Raw genomic sequence first — 23,745 nt, 5'->3', positions numbered from 1 at the left:
TCTTTGATTTTCAAGTCACTAGGGAATTTCTTCCAATGTATTTATATTATTTCACTATACATCTTTGATACTGATGAGGTGCAAAAATTAAGGGTATGAGATTGCAATGGCCGAATGCAATGGCCCCAATGAATTCAGGCATGATGTTTGTGGCAAAGAATGGGATTTACTTACACTGAGAAGACAGCTTGCTAGTAAGACAGCCCTTCTTAGTGGGCAAGATCCTATTAGAACTTCTGCAATGATTGTGGGTTCAGAGTTGCCTTTTATTAGCCGTCTGAAGCTGGGGCTTCAATTCAATTCAAAATTGAATGAGATTGCTTATCATGAATGGGTGTGGTCCCTCCCAAGAGGTTGGGAGAGTTTGAGACTCAGGAGTTCCCTTCACCAAAGGGGGATGAAGTTTCAAAGCTCCCCCAAAGGTTAAAGGGGGACATAATTTATATCAATACAAGAACTTGATCACATATTTGATGCAATTTTTCCCCAATAAAAATCTACTACTTCCTTTATTCTAGTTGCATTTATTTTGTTCATGCCAAAGCTTTTTTTTTTTTTTATTTCACATAATAAAAATTATCCATTTTTTTCTTTTGCAATAGTCTCTGTCTCTTGTTTGGTTATGAATTTTCATATTAGCCTGAGCCATGAAAGATAGATATATAATCTAGTGGTGTTTTAGTGTTTTATGGTATAGTCTTTATTTAATATTGAGTGGAAATCCATTTTGATCTTGGTTTTATGGTTTGTGTATAAGATGTTAGAAATAATTTCTGTCAAATTTTTATTTATAAGCAATTTTTTTTGCTTAATAAAAATATGTTTTCTTTTCCTCCTACCCCTTTTCCTTGAGGGAAAAGAGAAAAACAAATTCCTTATAATTTATATACATAGTTGATTGGTTAGCTAAATGATGTAGACATTTAAGACCCTAAGCAAATCACTAATCCCAATTGCCTCACCAAAAATAAATAAGTTAAAAATATGCATAGTTGAGCAAGAGAAATTATCACAGTGACCATTTCCAAAAATATATATGTCTCAATCTACACCTTAAGTTCATCAGGAAGTAGGTAACATGCCAACTGTTTTCTAGTTTTCCTAGCAACCCTTTTCAAATTACATGGAAAATTCTCCCCATGCAATTTGTGTTTTCTGGATTCAAAAAAAAAAATACATGATTAATATGCCACCTGTGCTTTCATCAAAATTATTATGTTAAAATAGAAACATATTTAAATGTAATGGGAGACTGGGTAATAGAGCCAAATCCTTTGATAACATACAGTTTGCTCTTAGTACCAACCCACTTGGATGCTTGGAGAGGTTGCTTCCAAACATGGAGAGTGAAGAGCTCTGCCTCCTAGTCTGCTTACTAAAGAAAAACCTTTTAACTGAACTGAAAAACCTTTAACTGCTGAACTGTACTGAGCATGGAAACATGTGGACAAATAGGTACAAAAAAGTCTCTCCCTGGTGACTTTTATGAGGATGTTCCAAGAAGGAAAGGAGTGGCCACTTGGCCACCATATTCTTTCCACTTGGGCTTATATATGACTACTAGAGTCTTTAATGGCTTTTTAAGAGTATAAAGGGAGATCGAAAAGTTTGTGAACACTACACATAATTGCCTGTCAATAGTTACTTGTCTTAATCATGCCTTGTTGATGGAGTCATGAAATGATCTAACCATTCTGGAGAGTAATTGGGAACTATACCCAAAGGGAACTGGGAATACCCTTTGATATAGCAGTGTTTCTACTGGGCTTGTATCCCAAAGAGATCATAAAAGAGGGAAAGGAATCCACATATACAAAAATGTTTGTGGCAACCCTTTCTGTAGTGGCTAGAAACTGGAAATTGAGTGGATGTCCATCAGTTGGAGAATGACTGAATAAGTTATGATATACGAATGTAATGGATTATTATTGTTCTATAAGAAATGATAAACAAGCTGATTTCAGAAAAGCCTGGAAAGATTTACATAAGCTGATGCTGAGTAAAGTGAGCAGAATCAAGAGAATATTGTACACAGTAATAAGGTTATGTGATGGTCAACTGTGATGGATGTGGCTCTTTTCAACAATGAAGTGATTCAAGGCAATTCCAGAGCTATCTGCATCCAGAGAAAAAACTATGAAGGCTGAATGTGGATCAAAGCATAGTATTTTCACCTTTTTGTTATTGTTTTTGTTTGTTTACTTTTTTATTTTCTTTCTTGTGGTTTTTTTTTTTCTTTTAATCTAGTTTTTCTTGTGCAGCATAAAATATGGAAAGGTGTTTGCAGGAATTGCACGTGTTTAACATATCAAATTGTTTCCTGTCTGACTAAAAGAGGGAGGGAGAAAAATTTGGGATACAAAGTATTGCAAAGGTGAATGTTGAAAATTATTTTTGTATGTATTTAGGAAAATAATATATCATTGAAAAAAGTTGTCTTTTGAATTGAAAAAGACCAATAACATCATAAGGTGATATTTTACTTCATTTGCGAGTTGGATTTAAGTGAAGCAGAGTTGCATGAAGCTATCAGTCATACTATCCCTTCCAGAGTTATTGCAGCCTAGTGACAAGACAAAAGTCAAGATACCTGATGATAGCTCAGGGAGAAAGTGAATGATCTTGGAGTCTTTGATGTCTGACCAAGCTCTAACCTTCACCTGTTTCAACTCTTTCATGGATTTGGAAGAAGTCTTCTCATCTGTCCATTTCATCAGGGAAGGTAGACATCCCATTAACTCGTCAACAGGTTTGAGGTCAGCCAGTTACTTTCCACCTGTTTTGTCCCATCTGCCAAGTTGTTTTTACTGGGGTGTGGTCGTAGCCCGTGCTATAGCTTTTTGGAGCCACAGGTAAAAGATGGGTGAAAATGGACACCAAAGATGGACAAGCAGTATTAAAAAGAGCTCAGCAGCCCTCACACCAGAGATACTAGTTTTTCCTGAATATCCCATACATCCCTGCCTGTAAGTACTTACATGTGAAATATGATTTCATGAAAAATATAGTTGCGAGCAATATTTTTGTTTCCCCAGTTCTGAGATAACATAGATTTTTCATTACCTGTAAATACCACAGGATGTTATATGGTACATCTCACATCTTGTTTCCTGAAAGCTTTACAATGGAAGTCAAAAGAAAGAATACTATTTCTTTTGCATTTATAGAGCCAATTGTGACATTATTTCAAGCTCAATATTTAATTTTAAAAATTTAATGTCATCAATTCCTGTATATAACTTATACTGCATCCTTTTATGCTCATTAAAATTACACTGAGAAACTGAACTATTGCTGTGGTAATAATATAATTCATTTCTTAGGTGCTTTACACAAAATGAGCTTTCCCAATTTATTTTATTTTAATATCATAATTGATTAATTATTAATCTCTTCTTTATCCACAATCCCATGAATTCTTTCTATACTACAAGGAGGGCTAATTTAAAATATGATTTTTATTTTTTCTTGCATTTCATTGATTGGTTTTAGAAATATCTAAGAACCTATTACTATAGATGTTCTCTATTAAGTAAAAGATAGAAGCATAAAGAATGTAAGTTGAAAACTAAGCCTATACAAAAACACAGTTAAATGATAGGAAAGGGCAGCTAAGTGGAACAATAGATAGAACACTGGTCCTAGAATCATAAATATCAAACCTAGTCTCAGACACTTATTAGCTGTGTGACCCTGGGCAAGTCACTTAACCATGTTTGCTCAGTTTCCTTATCTGTAAAAAGAATTGGAGAAGGAAATGGCAAACCACTCCAGTATTTTTGCCAAGAAAACCCCAAATAGAATCGCAAAGTGTTGCATATGACTGAAACTACAATCACCAAAAGGTATGAAATAGTAAAGGTAGTAGCTAGCGTTTGGTATGAACAAAACTTACTTGACTTTAGCCAAAAGTGGAAAGGCACATGGCTAATGGGAGGGCTATTGAAGGAGTAGAGTAGGTATTTGAAGGCAGTGACTGAAAGACTTTGAAGATGAGCTATTGACCCACAGGTCAACAGGGAATCATTACAAAACTGAAAGGATTATTTTTTAATATCATAGAACATTAAAAGATGTGGTAATATATCATATATAACAAAAATGTTGAACATATTCTGTAAAAACAAATATTATCACAATTACTGTTTTAATATAAATTCTAAAAATATGTTTTTCAAAATTTCCTCATTAAAGAAAAGTGGAAGAAGCTGAAAATAGCTTTTCTTTTCTTAAAGGATTCATGTTAGACTTGGATATATTTCTTTCTAGAAGTAAGGAAATAGGTCATTAATGTGATTAATACTTCTGTTTCCTATTTCTCAAGATTCTGCTGAAGATTCTTTCTTCAGTTTCAATTTATAGGTGAAATACTTTTACTCCAGAAACTTTGTAGAATGTAACATTTCAAAGGGCAAAAATAGTAAGAAGTAAAGTACATTCTTATTTCTTATAAAGTTGTTAAAAAGAAAAACTATTTCCTCTGCTCTATTTTCACAGTATACAAAGAATTGAATGTGTTTCAAATAGTCAAGCAACCAACACATAGTAATTAAGCAGCATTTTTCCATGTGCCAAATATCATGTTTTAACCCAGGATATAAATACAAAAGATGAACCAATTCTTACTTTCAAAGAGACTCTCTCTGTGTCTCTCTTTCTCTCTCTCTCTTTCTCTCTCTCTCTCTCTCTCTCTCTCTCTCTCTCTCTCTCTCTCTCTCTCTCTCTCTCCTTCCCTCCCTCCCTCTCATTAAATATAGGGAGATAGATAGATGCAGATCTCTCAAAATATAGAAAGATAGACATCTCTATATATAGATATAAAGAATTTTCTCTATAAATATAGATCTGTATGTAGTTATGTTTCTCTCTATATAGATATGAATCTTTCTCTCTCTTTACCTTTATAGATATAAATATTTCTCTACATATGTATATATACATACATGTGTGTATGTACATTACACACACACACACAAACACACACATATATGGAAGAAAGAAAATAAGAGAGAAGACATAAAAAGAACACAAAAACTTACAACTAATTATTTACAAGGTAATTTGTGAGAGAAGGCACTGACACAGTTAGGCTAAGGAGGAAAGGCTTCAAGTAGAAGGTGGTACTTGAGTAATCTCTTGAAGGAAGACAAGAGTTTCTTTGAATGAGTGAAGCATTCCAGGTATACAGAATGACTAGGGCCAAGCACTGGAATGAGCTTTATGTGAAGAACTGGGAGAAGACTAATTTGGTTGGATCTCAAGTGTGTAGGAAGACCAGTAATGTCCACTGAAGCTGAAAAGATTGATTGAAGTTATATAGAGCTTTAAAAGTTACACTGAGGAGTTACATTTGATCTTAGAGGTTAAGAAGCAACCATTGGAGTTGATTGAGGAAAGGAGTCACATAGTCAAATCTGAGCTTAATGAAAATGTCTTTGGCATCAGTGTATGAGATGGAATGGAGTGGTAAGAATTTTAAGATAGGGAGACAAATCAGGAAGCTCTTGCTATAATTCAGGTAAGAAATGATTAGGGCCTGAACCAAGGTGGGAAGATGGGAAGAGAGTAACTTTTACATAGTCTTTACTATGACAGGCATTGTACTAAGTGCTTTTTACAAATATTATCTTGTTTGACCCTCACAACATCCCCAGAAGGTAGGTACTGTTTATCTTGTTCAAGGTCATACATTGGTAAATGTTTGAGGTTCGATTTGAAGTCAGATCTTCCTGATTCTAGGTCCAAAGCTTGAAATAATAGGGAGGGAACCAGTAGATAGGGAGAAAATGAAGATTTGAGAGAGTAGAAAGAGGTTAAGATTAGATTTAATCATTTACCACTTAAAATACCTCCATAGTATTCTATGAAGTCACCATTTATCCTTATGAATTCGGTCCTAGAACATTTTATCACAATAGTGGCAACATTCTGTTCTCATTTGGTTGTCCTTGACAATGTATTTTGTACTTCTAGTTCAAGAATTTCAACTTTACAGATACTGTGTTAACCCTTTTGTAAGGTAAGTGTATAGAAAATTCACCATAGCTGAGTGGTCAAGTACTATTATTTTTGGATCATTCAAATCTTTTCTTCCACATGTTTCATACAATTTTACTCCCATTTTATTGTCCATTAGAGCTTGTATTATAAGAAGATTATGGGGGAAAAAGCTATATTTAATTCAGGCTACTCCTGAATTTTCTGAGACTCATCACATTATAAGGGACAAATATCTGAACTACAGTATTTAGACCCATTATAAAAATATATTGGTACATTCAAGGATTCTGATAAAGGTCTCATTTCTAAAATACATAGAGAATTGACTCAAATTTATAAGAATTCAAGAAATTCTCCAATTGATAAATGGTTAGAGGATGTAAATAGGCAATTTTCAGATGAAGAAATAAAAACCATTTCTTCTCTATGAAAAGGTGCCCTACATCATTATTGATCAGAGAAATGCAAATTAAGACAACTCTGAGGTACTACTACATAACTCTCAGATTGGCTAAAATGACAGGAAAAGATAATGCAAATGTTGGAGGGGATGTGGGAAAACTGGGGACAGTAATACATTGTTGGTGAAGTTGTGAATGAATCCAGCCATTCTGGAAAACAATTTGGAACTATGCTCAAAAAGTTATCAAAAAGTACCCTTTGATCCAGCAGTGTTTCTACTGGGCTTATATCACAGAAAGATCTTTTTATGGCAGCCCTTTTTGTAGTGGCAAAAAACTGGAAATTGAGTAGATGAGTAGATACCCATCAGTTGGAAAATGGCTCAATAAGTTATGGCATATGAATGTTATTGAATATTATTGTTCAATAAGAAAGGATCAGGATAATTTCAGAGAGGCCTGAAGAGACTTCTATGAACTAATGCTAAGTGAAATGAGCAGAACCAAGACATCATTATACATGGCAACAGCAAGATTATACGATGATCAATTCTAATGGACATGGCTCTCTTCATGGACTTAGACCAGAGTGCCAATGGTCTTGTGATGAAAAAAGCCATCTGCACCAGAGAGAGGACTGTGGGAATTGAATGTGGACTGTAACATAGTATTTTCACTCTTTTTGTTGTTGTTTGCATGCATTTTGTTTTCTTTCTCATTATTTTTCCTTTTGGATCTGATTTTTCTTGTGCAGCATGATATTTATGGAAATATATAGAAAGGAAGTGCACATGTTTAACATATATTGGATCACTTGCTGACTGAGGGGAAAGGGAGGAAAAAATTAGAACACAGCTGTTTTAGGAGTGAATGTCAAAATTTATCCATGTATATATTTTGAAAATAAAAAGCTATAATTAAAAAAAGAATATATAGGTACATATAATTTTTATATCATTTTCACTTCCCTAAAAATATCTTTTACCTCTCCCCTATACAGATATTCCCCTCCAACAAGAAAGTAAAAAAAATAATAAATTAAAATTTTATTATTAAATAATATTTAATTATTATTTTAAATTAAATTAATTTTTTATTAAAATAAATAACATATTAATTAAACCTGATAAAACACACATACATATGTGTATGTATAAAATGGTTCCATACCAATAGTTCTCTATTTCTTCAAAGAAGGAAGGAGGTATATTTGCTGCTTTCTTTTTGGGGGAACAAGATGATCATTATAATGATTCTTCATTTTCTCTCCCTCTCCCTCCCCTCCCCTCTAGTTGATTCTATTGTATTTCTCCTAACTCTGATATTCTATGATTCTATTATTCTGAGCCCTTCACATTAAGACAAAGGCTGATGCTTCTAAGGTAGAGAGGCCTCCACTCTCTAAACCTGAGAATTGACTGATACCTACAAACTAAGGTAGCCCAATGATCTCCCTTACAATGGAGCTAGGATGAACATTTCCAAAGTAAGACTAGGAAGAGACAGAAAAATGAAACAATTAAAAATGTCACCAGGAAAACTTAGGAGTGAGAGCATTCATGCCATGGAAAAAGGATGTTGCCATAATATAGGATTTCAGAGTTTATGCTTCCTGGAATCATTTTCCAAATCATTACATCAGGGTTGCTCAAATTTTTTATAAGGAAGGAAGCAGTCCTGCTCAGATGGGCTTAATTGGTGATAGATAGGCAAAGAGGTATCAATTAGGTAGGGAACTAAAAGTTACCAGCCTAGAAGCTTTCTGGTATAGAAGGTACAGATAGAAAGGGTTTCTAGAAAAGAACAGAGCATGAATAAGGGGTTATCAGGCAGGAGGAGTAGACATGACTGGGTACTAAATAGCCTGTTGGACAGAGAAAGGCTAGGCTAGAAAAAACAAGTTTTTCTATTGGAAAATATAAAGCACAATACAACTGCACAACAATATAAGATTTCTTTATAACAATATTAAATGAGAGTGAAAACATTGGGGCTTCTCCTAACATTAACGGTGAGACTAAAGTGTTATAGAAATGTAGGCCTACTTTATTATCATCTATATAGATTGATCTATAATATTCTTGGTATGATCTGACTCAACTATTCTTCGTTAAAACTTTCTGAAGCTCATTCACAATTCTTTTAACTCTTATGTGAGGAGCTTGCGTTCATCTTTTGTCATACTCCACCATAATGACCTGTTATATTCACTTGGCAAAGAGATCGACTGCTAGATGACATGATTTCTGAGCTCTTTTGGCTTTCTAGTTGTAGTACTTACCTTATCTCAATTAAAATATTTTAAGAGATGATGATAGTCAGGGTCATTATGTGTAGTTTTATCCATTTTCCCAGAATAAACAGCTTATTAAGATAGATCAGATTGAAATTGTTGTATTGTATATAGGGCCTTCTTATCCTTATCAATTTTTCTAATTTAGTATTGATTTTTATCTTTATTCTAATCAGTCAATTTAATTGTATAAAAGGGTGATTTCAAAATGAAAACCGCACCTCTATAAACACACACACACACACACACACACAAACATACACACTTTAATGACTAGATGTTTTCTCTCTGATAGGGTATTGCAACATTGTCCAAATATTGTCTAGGCATGTGTGACAGCTCTTATGAATATATAGGCTTATTCAGGAAATAGTAGACCAGTTTGACTGGAATTTAGAGTGGGGGAAGTGAAATAATATGAAATAAGTCTGAGGAGATAGGCTGAAACCAGGTTATGAAGAGCCTAAATATCAAGCTAAGTTTATATTTTATTCTTTAGGAAATAGGAACACTTTGATGGTTTTGTTTTGTTTTGTTTTGAAAAGGAGCATGACAGTGTCAATCTTGCACCTAAGAATGATTATTTTGGCAGCCCTCTAAAGTAATAAATGGAAAAAGGAGAGTCTGGAGTTAGGGAAGTCAATTAGAAGATTTCTTGTAGTGTTGAGGAACTATGGTAATTGTGTGAATGGAGAAAATGGGATGGATGCTATAGGGATAAAATTATCAGGATTTGGAAATTCTTTATACAGGAAAGGAAAATAATATTTTACTATAAAGATATACAAATTTGAGGGACTTGAAGATGGCAATGCTCTTAAGAGAAATTAGGACATTAGGAGGTGGGTTAAGTTGAGGGCCAAAGATGATGATAATAGGAAAAGATCCTTTCTCTCCTTTTCCCTCCCTCCCTCTCTCTCTTTCTCTGTCCCTCTCTTTCTGTCTTTGTCTCTCTCTCTGTTTAGTCAATCCATAAAAATTTATTAAAAGTCTACTATGTGTTACTGTGCTAATCACTGAGAATAGAAAGAAAAGCAAAAGATAATTTCTGTTCTTTTTTTTTTTTTATAACTTTTTATTGACAGAATCCATGCCAGGGTAATTTTTTACAGCATTATCCCTTGCACTCACTTCTGTTCCGATTTTTTCCCCTCCCTCCCTCCACCCACTCCCCCAGATGGCAAGCAGTCCTTTACATGTTGAATAGGTTACAGTATATCCTAGAAACACTATATGTGTGCAGAACCGAACAGTTTTCTTGTTGCACAGGGAGAATTGGATTCAGAAGGTATAAATAACCCGGGAAGAAAAACAAACATGCAAGCAGTTTATATTCATTTCCCAGTGTTCTTTCTTTGGGTGTAGGATAATTTCTGTTCTTAAGGAGCTCATAGTTTAAAAAGGAAGACAAATTTTTGGGTTTTTTTGTTTTTTGTTTTTCAGTAATGCTTAGAAGCCCTTGATATCATTGAAAATTCATTACCCCTCCTAGATCACTATTACTTAGGATAATTCTTAGTTTTGCTGGATGTTATACTTGGTTGTAAAGCTATATATTTTGCCTTTTGTAATATCATATTCCATGCTCTCAACTCTTTTTTTCAATAGTATTCTATTTTTTCAATTATATATAAAGATAGCTTCCAACATTCATTTTTGTAAGATTTTATATTCCAAATGTTTCTACTTCCCTTGCTTCTTCCCAAAACAACAAACAATCTGATATAGGTTTAACATATACAATCTTTTGCATGTTTCCATGTTTGACATACTGTTAAAGAAAAATGAGACCAAAAGGGAAAAAAAAACACAAGAAAGAAAAAACAAATAGACAAAAAAAAAAGTGAGAATACTCTATGCTTCAATCCATAATCAGTCTTCATAGTTCTCTCTCTAAATGCAAATGGCATTTTCCAACCTAAGATTATTGCAATTTCTTGAATCACCACATTGCTGAGAAGAGCCAAGTCCTACAAAGTTGATCATCACATAAGCTTGCTAATGCTGTGTACAATGTTTGCTTGGTTGTGCTCAGTTCACTCAACATCAGTTCATGTAAATTTTTACAGGCTTTTCTGAAATTAGTCTGGTCATCATTTCTTATAGAACAATAATATTCCTTCTCAACTTTCATATAGTAGTAGCAGCTAAATCTTATGTGATCCTAATTGTGAATCCTCAGTTTTCAAACTTTTGATTTCTGACTGCTTATAATATTTTTTTTTATCTTTGACTTGCAAATAGTGGATTTTGGCTACTATGTTTTTAGGAGTTTTAACTTTGGGGTTTCTTTTAGGAGATAATTTGTGGATTCTTTTTATGTACATTGTTCTCTGGTTCTAATAGATCTGTGCCATTTTCATTCATGATTCCTTAAAAATATGATATCCAAATTCTTTTTGTTCATGAGTTTTTATATAATTCACTGATTCTTAAATCATCTTTTTTTTTTTTTTGAGCCTTGTCAACCTGTGTTTTTTTTTTTTTTTAATAACTTTTTATTGATAGAACTCATGCCAGGGTAATTTTTTACAGCATTATCCCTTGCATTCATTTCTGTTCCGATTTTTCCCCTCCCTCCCTCTACCCCCTCCCCAGATGGCAAGCAATCCTTTACATGTTAAATAGGTCACAGTATATCCTAGATACAATATATGTGTGCAGATTCTTAAATCATCTTGATGCTGTTTGAGTGGGCTAGATTAGTGGCTATAAGAGAGTTGTTAAGAATCCTTTTTAAATTGGCCGCAGGTTTTAGGAGTGAAAAAATTCACTCATTCCTGAATTATTAGTGCAAAATGAAAGTTTATTGTTAGATAGAAATCAGTTTACCAAGAGACTGACTTCTATAGTGACAGATCTAATGAAAAAAGGAGTTTCACACTGAGAATGCAGTTCTCAGTGGACAGAAGGTCCTGACAGCAAAGGGAGATACCAAGGTCCATCTGTAAAAGACCTTTGCTGAAGGAAGCTGTTATATTGGGTCTGGGTCTGGGACAGCTGGGTTTCAGCTTGAGCTGGAATTTGAATAGAATTAAATGATTTTCTTTAATTGAATAGGGTTGGAATTTTTTTTGCTAAGGACTGAACCAACCTCACCTAGATAACAGAATGAAACTGTTTGTCTTTTTTCCCTCAGATGGGATCCCTCACTGAGGCAGAGTTGAAGGAGATTTTCTCCTTCAAGGGGTTTTCGAGTTTCGGGGTCCCTTCTTCAATCTTTCCTAGGCTCATTTTCCAAATTAATTATTCTTCCATTGTTCAATCTTTTTATTTTTATATTCAGTCTTTTTATTTATTTATTTTTTAATATTTATTTTGCCCCAGCAACTCATCAAATTATTTTAAAAAGTTTGTAAAGGTTTGTTGTTGTTGTTGTTGTTGTTGTTGTTTTTAATCACCATCCTGGACCTTGGTTGGTTTGTTTTTGTAAATGCTTTGTAAGGAGATTGGCAAAAATGATGGAGCAGGAAAAGATTCAGGGAAGATGGAAAAATAACGCAGGAAATTAGCTTTCCAAAACTTCCCCAGAAACAATTTAAAATAATGTCTCAAAGTTAGCTTTGACAGAGCAGAAATAATTAAAAGTTAGAGTAAAAACAATTGTCCACGCTGTGACAAGTTAGGATGACTTAAGAAAATCTAACCTCCCAGGAGGATAGAACTGAAGTACAGATACCCCTGAGTCAACAAACAACAAGCCCTGGGGGCAGCTATATAAATAGAAGCCTTAACTTCAGGAACTTTTACTCAGAGTGTTGGAGTCAGACCATTGATCAGTGAAATTCATCAGGGCCTTCTTCTGGCTGATATTGGCTAGGGGCCTGGGTTTGCTGACCAGACAGGTCCCAGGCTGGTGAGTACAGTCACAGAGGAGCAAAGGCAGGGGTGTGAAGTCCTTGGTTTTGGTTCTAGGGAGAGAAGTAATATGAAGCTTAGAGCCATCTGAGGAATCACATAAAGTAACAGTGTTTGTGGTTTCAGCATTACTGGTTGTGACTTTGGGGTAAAGAGGAGTACTTGAGATCAAATCTCCAGATAAAGTTCAAAAAAACAATAGCATGAAAAACATGAAACTTGAGACCTTATTCCCTACACTTTGGGACTAGAGTCTGATTCTAACACACACTTAAAAGCCACAAAATAACTAAAAAAGTGAGTAAGCAAAACCTTATCATACAGAACTGCTAGGGTAATAGTGAAGATACGAGTTCAAACTCAGAAGATCATGACATCAAAAAAAAAAAAAATCTACTTAAAAGAATAATGTAAAATGGTCACAAGCCCAAAAAGAATTCTTAGAAGAGCTTAAAAAGGACTTTAAAAATCAAATAAGATAAGTTGAGGAAAAATTAGAAAAAAAAATAAGAACAGTGAAGAAAATCAAGAAAATTATTATTTTTTTTTTTTTGGCTGAGGCGATTGGGGTTAAGTGACTTGCCCAAGGTCACAAAGCTAAGAAGTATTAAGTGTCTGAGGTCAGATTTGAACTCAGATCTTCCTGACTTCAGGGCTGGTGCTCTATCTACTGCACCACTTAGCTGCCTCAAGAAAATTATTTTTTAAAAAAGTCAAGTAATTGGAAAGAGATCCAGAAACTTATGGAAGAAAATAACTCCTTAAAAATTAGAATTGAGCAAAGGGAAACTAATGCATTCATAAAACACCCAGAAATAATAAAGCAAAATCAAAAGAATGAAAAATAGAAGAGAATATGAAACAGTTCATAAGGAAAAAAAAAGACCTGGAAAACAGATCAAGGAGAGACAATATAGAAATTATTGGACTATCTGAAAATCATAATTTTAAAAATCATCTAAACACTCTAATTCAAGAAATTACGAAGGAAAATTGGCCTGAAATTTTGGAAATAAATGATAAAAATAGAAATGAGAAAAAAAATCCATTGTTCACCATCTGAAAGAAATCCAAAGATGAAAACTTCAGGTACATTATAGCCATTTTGAAGTTCCCAGGTCAAGGAAAAAATACTACAAGCAAATGAAAAGAAACAACTTAACTACTGTAAAGTTACAGTCATTATAATACACAAATTAACAGTTTCTACATTAAAAAATTGAAGGGCTTGGCATAGGATATGCAAAAGGAGAAAGTGGGTCTGCAACCAAGAATAACTTACCAATTAAAGCTGACTATAAACCTGCATGAAAAAATGGATATTTAATAAATTAAAGGACTTTCAAGTATTTGTGTGAAAAAGACCAGAATTGAATGGAAAATTTGATCTACAAACTCAGAAGAAATATAAAATGATAAACATGAAACACTAATTATCAAGGATTTATTATTAAGATCAAACTATTTCCTATATGAGAAAACATGATCTATATCTCTTAAGAATATGATAAGTTATAGTTATTGGGGTAGTTTTAGAAGAGCATACAGAAAGAAGAGCATACATCAATAGAAGCTTTGGGATTGTGCTGAATATGATAGGATAATCCTTAAAAAACTGGGTAAAGAGAGGTAAAATGGAACAATTATATACATGAAGTATGAATGGAAGAATTATTACACTGACAGACAAAAGGAGGTGGAGTGATACAACTGGATTAAAGAGATAACATATTCATCTAGGAGGATATAAAAGTCTTAACAGAAATAGGAGAGTAATGGGATAGTGAAGAGGGGACTCTGAAACTCAAAATCCTTAAAGGAGAAAATCTACTTCAACTCTGCCTCAATAAGGGACTCTGCCCCAAAGAACAAACAGTTCCATCTTTGTTATCTGGATGGGGTTCACTCACTCCTGAAACTCACTGAATTCAATTCAAATTCTAGCCCAAGCTGAAACCCAGGGAGCCAACTTGGGACTCCACCCGCAAGCCCTCTTCAGCTTGTAGCCAAAGCTCTCATTATAAAACAAGCCAAACTAAAACCCTTTCTTTGCAGAGGTTCCAAACATGCCAGCTCCATGCTTGGCATGTCAAGGGCCTCTGTCCACTGGAATACTCTTTCCAGTGCCATCCTCTCTTTACCCTTACCTATTTCCTTAATCAGACTTTATGCCTCTCTGTCAGGATTTCTAACCTTACTTCCAATCCCCATAATAAACCCTTTTATCAATCTAGGTTTTAGGGTCTGTAAATTCTTTTACAGAGAACTTCTGTACCACCAGAAGGGAGGTCCCAAAACTCCCTACCCTTGCACTGAATCCTAAGGCATTGCAGGGGAGCCAAACCTCTCTATTTGGTTCCCTGAACCCCGAACCTGCCAATAGACCTTATCATTTAACTCCCTGACCACCAGAAAGCCTAATTTCATTTTGGTTCCCTAAACCTAAATCTCATCAATAGGCTAAAAAAGGGACTCTCAGTAGGGCATGCAGATCAAGAAATAGGAGGACAAGAGGAGAGTATAAGGGAAGAATCCTTAGAAAGGGTTCAAGTTGGGTAGTAGTAATCAGAGTAAATTAGATATCTGAGGAGGGATGAGTAAAAATAATGGAAAAGAAGAATAAAAAGTGAGGAAAAATAGAATGGAAGGAAATATACAATTAGTAATTAGACCTTTAAATGTGAATGAGATGAACTTACCCATGAAATGAAAATGGATAGCAGAATGAATTAAAACCCAAAATCTGACACTATATTGTTTATAAGAAATACATTTTAAAATGAAAGCTACATATACAATAAAAATAAAGGGCTGGAATAAATTATACTTTAGCTGATGCAAAAAAAAAAAAAAAGCAAGGGTAGCAATCATGATCTCAACAAAGTTAAAACTAAAATAGCTTTAATTAAAAGAGATAAACAGGGAAACATGATAAAAAGTGCTATAAATAATAAGTAATAGCAATATTTAACTTATATGCACCAAATGCTATAGGATCCAAATTTTTAAAGGAAAAGCTAAATAAAATACAGGTGGAAGTAGATAGCAAAACTATTATAGTGGGGAACTTAAACCTTCTCTTCTCAGAACTAAATAAATCAAACCAAAACATAAGAAAGAAGTCAAGGAAATAACTAGAATCTCAGATAAAATAGATATAGGTATTTAGAGAAAGTTGAAGGGATATAGAAAAGAATATACTTTTCCTGGTGCATGGTACCTTTGCAAAAATTGAACATGTATTGAGATCATAAAAATTTATAGCTAATTGTAGAAAAGCAGAAATATTAAATGCATCTTTTCCAGCTCATAATACAATAAAATTATAGTTAACAAAGAACAATAAAAACACAATAATTGTATACTAAATAACCTAATCTTTTTTTTTCCTGAGGCAATTGGGGTTAAGTGAGTTGTCCAGGGTCACACAGCTAGGAAGTGTTAAGTGTCTGAGACCAGATTTGAATTCAGGGCCTCCTGACTTCAGGAGGCATGGGGGGTGAGTGGGGGGGGGGTACTCTATCCACTGCTCTATCTAGCTGCCTCTAAAAAATTTACTCTTAAGGAATGAGTGGGTTAAAGAACAAATCATAGAAACAATAAATAATTGTTATTTTTAAGAAAAGGATAATAATAAGAAAACATACCAAAAGCTATGGGATGCAGCAAAAGCAATAATCAGGGGAAAATTTATATCTCTAAATGATTATATCAATAAAATAAGAAAGAGCAGACCAATGAATTGGGTATGCAATGAAAAAAAATAAACTAGAAAAAGAACAAATTAAAAATTTCCAATTAAATATTAAATTGGAAATCCTAAAAATTAAAGGTGACACTAATAAAATGGAATGTAAAAAATGATTGAATTAATACATGAAACTAGTAGTTGGCTTTATTTTTAAAAAAAAAACAATAAAACAGATAAATCATTAGTTAATAAGATTAAAAAAAGAAAACCAAATCACTAATTTCAAAAATGAAAAGGGTGAACATATCACTAATGAAGATAAAATCAAAGTACTTATTAGGAGTTATTTTGTCCAATTACATGACAATAAATTTCATAATTTAAGTGAAATGGAAGAAAACTTAAAAAAATTAAAATTGCTTAGATTAACAAAAGAGAAAACAGAATATCTAAATAAACCTATTTTAGAAAAAAGATCTTGATCATGTTATAAATAAGCTTCCTAAAAAAAACTATCAGGATTAGGTGGATTTACAAGTGAGTTCTGCCAGATATTTAAAAGTCAATTAATTCCAGTATTAAGTAAATTATCTGCCATAATAGGCCAAAAAGAGAGTCTTACTAAGTTCCTGTAATAAAAAAAATATGGTGCTGACATCTAAACCAGGAAAAAAACAACAGAGAAAGAAAATTGTTTGTCATTAATGAAGATGAATACAAAAATTCTTTCACATGGTGACTAGGATTTATACAAGGATTGCAGGGATAATTTAACATAGGGAAAACTATTCACATAATTGATTGTATAAATAATAAAAGAACAAAAAAAAATCACATGATTATATCAATATATACAGAAAAAACTTTTGACAAAATAAAACATTCATTTCTATTAAAAAAACACTTGAAAGTGTAGACATAAATGGATTTTTCCTCGAAATGATAAGCAGCAACTACCTAAAATGATCAGCAAGTATTTTGATGCTTGAAGACTTCCCAATAAGATTACACATGAAACAAGGATGTTCCCTATATATATATACTTCAACAACAATACTATATGATGATCAATTCTGATGGACATGGCTCTCTTCAACAATGAGATGAACCAAATCAGTTCTATTTGTTCAAGAATGAAGAGAACCAGCTACACCCAATGAAAGAACTATGGGAAAATGAGTGTGAACCACAACATAGCATTTCCACTCCTTCTGTTTTTGTCTGCTTGCATTTTTTATTTCCTTCTCAGGTTATTTTTACCTTATTTCTAAGTCTGATTTTTCTTGTGCAGCAAAATAAATGTATGGATATGTTTACATATATTGTGTTTAACATACACTTTGACATATTTAACATGTATTGGTCTATTTGTCATCTAGGGAAGGGAGTAGGGGGACGGAGGGGAAAAGTTGTAACAGAAAGTTTTGCAAAGGTCAATGCTGAAAAATTATTCATGCATATATCTTGTAAATAAAAAGCTATAATAAAAATAAATTTAAAAAGAAACAAGGATATCCATTTTATTATTACAAATATTATATTACAAGAAAAAGAAATTGAAGGAGTCAGAATGGACAAGGAGTCAATAAAACTACCTCTTTGTAGATAATATGACATACTTGAATAATACTAGAGATTTAACTAAAAAAAGCTAGTTGAAAAAAATAATAATTTTAGCAAAGTTTTATATCCTGAAAGCAGGATATAAAATAAACCTACATACTCATTAGCATTTCTATATGCCACAAACAAAATGCTGCAAGAAGAGATACTAAGAGATACCCCATTTAAAATAATTACAGACAGCATAAAATATCTGGGAATATATGTGACAAGACCAGCCCAAGAACTAGATGACCATGATTATAAAATCCTTTTTATACAAATAGAGTCAGATTTAAAGAACTAGAGAAATACCAATTGTTCATGGGTTGGGCAAAGCTAATACAATAAAAATGATAATTCTATCTTAATTAATCTACTTATTCAATGGTATCATAATGAAATTATCAAAGACATTTTATTGAACTAGAAAAAAATAACAAAAATTCATTAAGAAGCACCAAAATGATCAAATATAGTAAAAAATATTAATGAAAAAATATAAAAGGATGGAGGTTTAGCAGTACCAGATCTTAAGCTATATTAAAAGGTAGTAAATATCAACACCATTTGGTATTGGCTAAGACATAGAAAGGCTGGCCAGTGGAATAGAGTAGATATACAACACACAGCAGTAAATAGAGTAATTATTTTTATTAATGTAAAGATTTAAGCTTGTGGGATTAGAATTTACTATTTGGAAAAAATTATGAGAAAACTGACAGATATTAGGTATAGACCTATAACTTACCCTGTGGTGTTCTCTTCTTTTTTATAATATATGATGATTCTCTGTGGGAGCAGATTTCTTGGGGAAGTTTTCTGGAGGCAGCCTTAGTTTCAATTCAGAGTAATAATCACTCCAAATACAGCCAGCTGATAAAATCCAAACGTTTATTTCTTATCTCTTTCTTGGGCCCGATTAGCTTCCTTAGAAGCTTATCTCTCTGCTTGGTTCCAAGAGCTCTTGCAGCTTGTCCTTTGTCCTTGCTTTCTTCAGCCTCCAGCCAGCACAAAGGTGAAAGATGCAATAAATCTGACTTCACCTCTGAGAGTGGGCTTGTGGGCTTCTGTATCTCCCAGAGTGCTCTGTATCTGGCCCTGAAAGCTTCTTGCTTATATGCTGTTCACTGAGTACACACTAATCATTATATTACTATTATTTGTTGTAGGATTAAATCAATTCTAAACTAGATTTAGACTGTCTCCTCAATTCCACTTAGTACCTTGTTTCAAGTTCTGGCCCATAACATCTTCTTGTAGGATCAGATCAATCATACTGAACCATGCTAAATTAGATAATTATTGTCTCTATCAACTCTAATGAGTTAACACTTGGTAAGGATTCCAACATTACCCAATTTACCAAAATAAGATTAAAATGGATTCATAACCTAGATATAAAGGGAAATAGCATAAGAAAATTAGAAGAACATAGATCATATAGTCTATTAGATAGAAAAATTTATGAGTAAACAAAAGACAGAAAATATTATGAGTATTAAAATGGATATTTTACATCATATTAAATTTAAAAGTTTTTATACAAATAAAACCAATGAGTCAAGATTAGAGAGAAAGCAGAAAATTAGAGAAAAAATTATGGACAGTTTTCTTGGATAAAAGTTTTCTTAGATATCTCAAATACATAGAGAATGTTACCAAATTTATAATAATATGAGTCATTCCCCAATTGATAAATGGTCAAGAAGTATGAACAGATAATTTTTTTGATGAAGAAATCAAAGATACATATGGGAAAATGCTCTAAAGTATTATTGATTAGAGAAATGCAAATTAAAACAATTTTGAGACATCTCACACCTATCAGACTGGCTAAAATCATGGAGAAAATGACAAATATTGGAAGGGATATTTTTTAAAAATGGGATACTAATACATAATTGGTAAAATTGAGAACTGATCATTTTGGAGAATAAACTGCAATTATACTTAAAGAATTACAAAACTGTGAATATCCTATGATCCACTATTAAGTCTGTTTTCTAAGGTGATCAGAGAAAAAGTAAAAGAAATTCTTATGTTCTAAAATGTTTATAGTAGCTCTCTTTGTAATGGCAAAGAACTGGAAGTTGAGGGGATGCCCATCAATTGGAAAATAGCTGAATAAGTTGTGGTATATGGTTATGAGGAATATTACTGTGTTGTAAGAAATAATGAGCTCAGTGATTTTAGAAAAACATGGAAAGACTTGCATGAAATAATGAAGAGTGAAATGAACACATAAAGTAACAGCAATATTAAAAAATAACAATGAATGACTAAGTTATTCTGAATACTACAAATATTCAAATCAACTACCAAGGTCCTATGAAGGAAGCTGGCATCCACCTCCAGAGACAGAAATGATAGACTAAAGTATATTTATATGATTTTACAAACACACACACAGGTATGAAACTTAACAAAAGGTAAACTGAGATAATTCTATAAAAAATAAGCTTATTTATTAATAAGTGCAAAACTGATTAATAAATGGGTAAGTAACATTGCCTCTGACAAAAGACCCAGAATTAAAGATGCAATACATTTTTATAAAAACAGAACAAAGAACACAACAAAAATCATTATGGAACTGGCAACATCACGGGGTTGGAGGATCATGATTGGTTGCATTAATGGAGAAACATATTGTACAATGAGGCTAACTTCTTAATAAGGATTATTTTTGTGAATTTATGGGGACCAGTTGCATTTTGAGCTCATTGATTTTGGACAGGAGCACCAGACTCAAATATTCCTGGTCACAAGATAAGCCCACCTAAAATTTACAAGGATGGGGCCTTAAGATGGGACAAGGTCATCTAATATGCTTTTCTCGTATGACATGCAGATAATCATTCAGTTTCTCAGAAACTGAAGTTATATGAAATAGCATGCTTCTCTTGGCAGGAATGATTTGCAGATGTAGCTGAGATAACAGTAACCATGGAATTAGAATGCAAAATGAGAAAATTAAACTCCTAAAGTCAAGGTCAGCGGTTCTATTTAATTAACAATGAATGAGGGAAGGCTTAATCCTTTGGCAACTAGCTCAGAAAGACTGAACTTTTGGACTCATGAGCTTCTCTACTTAGACTCAAAGAAGAGGGTTGGATTTTTGCAGTTACACAATTGAATTTGAAATATATAATCAATATTTGAATTTCCCAACATCACTAATCCCAACAGTCACTGTTGAAATATTAATGATGAGAAGTGGTTAGGATTGGGGCTGATAACAGTGGGCTGGATAGGAATGCTTAGCAATAAATTTTATTTCTGGCCCCATGTCTCTGCTCAGGTTGTCCCAATATATGAAATTAATTCCTTTCTCACCTTGTATCTTGGAGTCTTTATCTTACTCTTAGTATCTCTCCCTTCCAAAGATAAATACATTCTGGGTATGATGTCCAACTGGCAAGAATGTAATTCTTTAGCGTGGGATGATCAACAGATAGAAAAAGAATATGGGGAAGGAGTGGAGGAACCTCATTGTGTGATTTTTTGGGAAACTAATTGCCAGTGCTTTATCATGAGCAATTCAATTTTAGGCTATCATTTTCAGTTTGATGAGAAGATGGAAGGACAGTTAGTTGCAATAGTTCTCATTGCTACTGTTGTGATGGGTGTGTGTCTGTTAAATCAGGGAGACATCTCTAGGGCTAAAGAAAGACTGATTGATGAAATTTGCTGAGAAGGAGGATGGTGACTCTTTTATTCTGTTTATCCCTCTTTATCTTCTTTTTCTTCCCTACCCTAGAAAACCATGTCTATTCCTAACTTTCCCTATTCTTTACACTTATGTTCATGCCTTCTTTTTTTTTTTTTTAATTAATATCATAGTTATTCCCAGTTGTGTCTTTTGTTATTGGCAAAGGGGTAAGCAAGAGAAAAGAGAGAAAGTGAATAGCAGAATATGAGAATAAGATAAACCCAGAATGGTCCCTTTTTCTCTGAATGTAAGGGCAGAAATTCTTCCCTCATCCAGGACTATAAGAACCAAAAAAAATTTTTTTTAAAATTGATATTGATGTCCAAAGTAGGGCAAATTTGGACCCTTCTCTTCTTCTTCAGGAGTATAGCACGTGTCTGTGTGGTGGTGGGGAATAGGCATTATTGAGTCACAGTACCCAATTCATTGTTTTCCCACTCAAGAAAATTCAAAGAAATCTCCCTGTAGGGCTGAAATTGCGAGTGGTGACTAGAAAAGTTCTCATTTTTTGGGAGGAGGAAGGAAGTAGTTGGACATGTCCGCATTCCAAAGGTGGGGGCCAAATCAAACTCTTGGCTACATTTAGCTCCCTTCAAAGCTTGGCAAGAGGGCCACATTTTATTCAAGGTCTTTCCTGATTCCCGGATTGTTAATACTTCCTTCTTTTCCTCCAAATTACTTTGTGTTTACTTTTTGCAAGTTTTATATTTACTTAGCTACATTTCTATTGTGTCCCTTAGTTGAATGTAAGTTACTTGAGGTAGGAACTTTTAAAATAATTTTATCATTGTATTCCTAGTACCTATATCAGTTCTGGTAGATTTATAAATACTAGTTGTATTGAATATTTGCTTGTTAAAATTTGCTTGCTAATAGATAATAGGTTTTAATTTTAAAACAGGTGATCAACATACTATAGCCATTGCTGAGAAAGAAAGAGAAATGGAGACACTGTAGAAGAGGAGAAAGAATGCTGATCTTGGAGTTAACTACTTAGGTTCAAATTTTCCCTTTGCTACTTGTTACCTGTATGACTGAGCAAATTTATGTCTCTGGGTTTCAATTTTCTCATTCATAAAATGAGTGGACTAGATGAACTCGTAGGTATCGTCCAACTCTTAATTCTTTTATTCTACATATTTCATAAACATATTTGGAAATCATTATAAGATACCCAATAGGTTACCCCTATAATTCATAGTATTTAAATCTGGAAGAGTCTTTAAAGGTTTTCTAGCCTAATTCTCTTGTTTTATAGTTGAGGAAACTGGGGCCTGGGAAACATATTGAACCTTACATAGACAGTAAAGGGCAAAATTGGGATTCAAATCCAGCTCTTCTTGTTGTGTCTATTGTTCTACCTTCAGTAGAATGGAAGGTGAAAACAGATTTTATACTTTTTGATTCTACATTATAATTGACTAATATGCCCTCTCTGTTCTTCTCTATTAAATTAATAAATGTCATAATAGATAGTTAATAGTAGATATCCTCATAGGTGCATTATGGATATAATACTGTACTTAGAGTCAGGAATGTCCGAATCCAAATATTGCATCATATATTTGCTAGTTGTATGATCCTGAGTAAATCACTTGATTTCAGTCAGCTTCAAAATCCTCACCTATATAAAATGAGGCTAAATTCCATTGATCTTGTGATGAAGAGAGTCATCTACATCCAGAGAGAGGACTGTGGAGACTGAGTGGGTGTCACAACATGACATTTTCAATCTGTTGTCGTTTGCTTGCACTTTGTTTTCTTTCTCATTGTTTTTCCTTTTGATTTTTCTTGTGCAGCACAATAATTATATAAATATGTATAGAAGAATTGCATATGTTTAACTTATATTTAATTACTTGCCATCTAGGGGAGGGAGTGGGAGGGTGAGGGGAAAAATTTGGAACACAAGGTTTTGCAAGGGTCAGTGTTGAAAAATTATCCATGCATGTTTTGAAAATAAAAAAGCTTTAATTAAAAATAAAATAAAATAAGGCTAATAGTATTTAACCTAATGGGGTTGTTTTGAGTATCAAATTAAATATATAAAGTGCTTTGTTAACCTTAAAGTATTATATAAGGGTTAGTTGCTGATATTCATTCAAGATCATCAAAGAACAAATACACCATGGACAAAAGAAACAAGGATCATGCTTTTGTGGCCATATGGTAATCCAAGTGGGCT

General features: G+C 33.3%; 1 protein-coding gene across 1 annotated transcript in view; it reads left to right on the top strand.

Annotated features, from left to right (window-relative positions):
• Positions 1-5,931: 5,931 nt before the first annotated feature.
• SCAMP1 (secretory carrier membrane protein 1) overlaps positions 5,932-23,745 on the top strand; it is a 110,890-nt gene continuing 93,076 nt past the window's right edge. Inside the window, exon 1 of the mRNA XM_051991816.1 lies at positions 5,932-6,019. The gene's annotated coding sequence lies outside the window, so the exon portion shown is untranslated. The remainder of the gene's footprint in view (positions 6,020-23,745) is intronic.

Source organism: Antechinus flavipes, chromosome 1 (assembly GCF_016432865.1).
Source record: "Antechinus flavipes isolate AdamAnt ecotype Samford, QLD, Australia chromosome 1, AdamAnt_v2, whole genome shotgun sequence".
NCBI lineage: Eukaryota > Metazoa > Chordata > Mammalia > Dasyuromorphia > Dasyuridae > Antechinus > Antechinus flavipes.
This window is presented reverse-complemented; position numbering and strand designations above follow the sequence as displayed.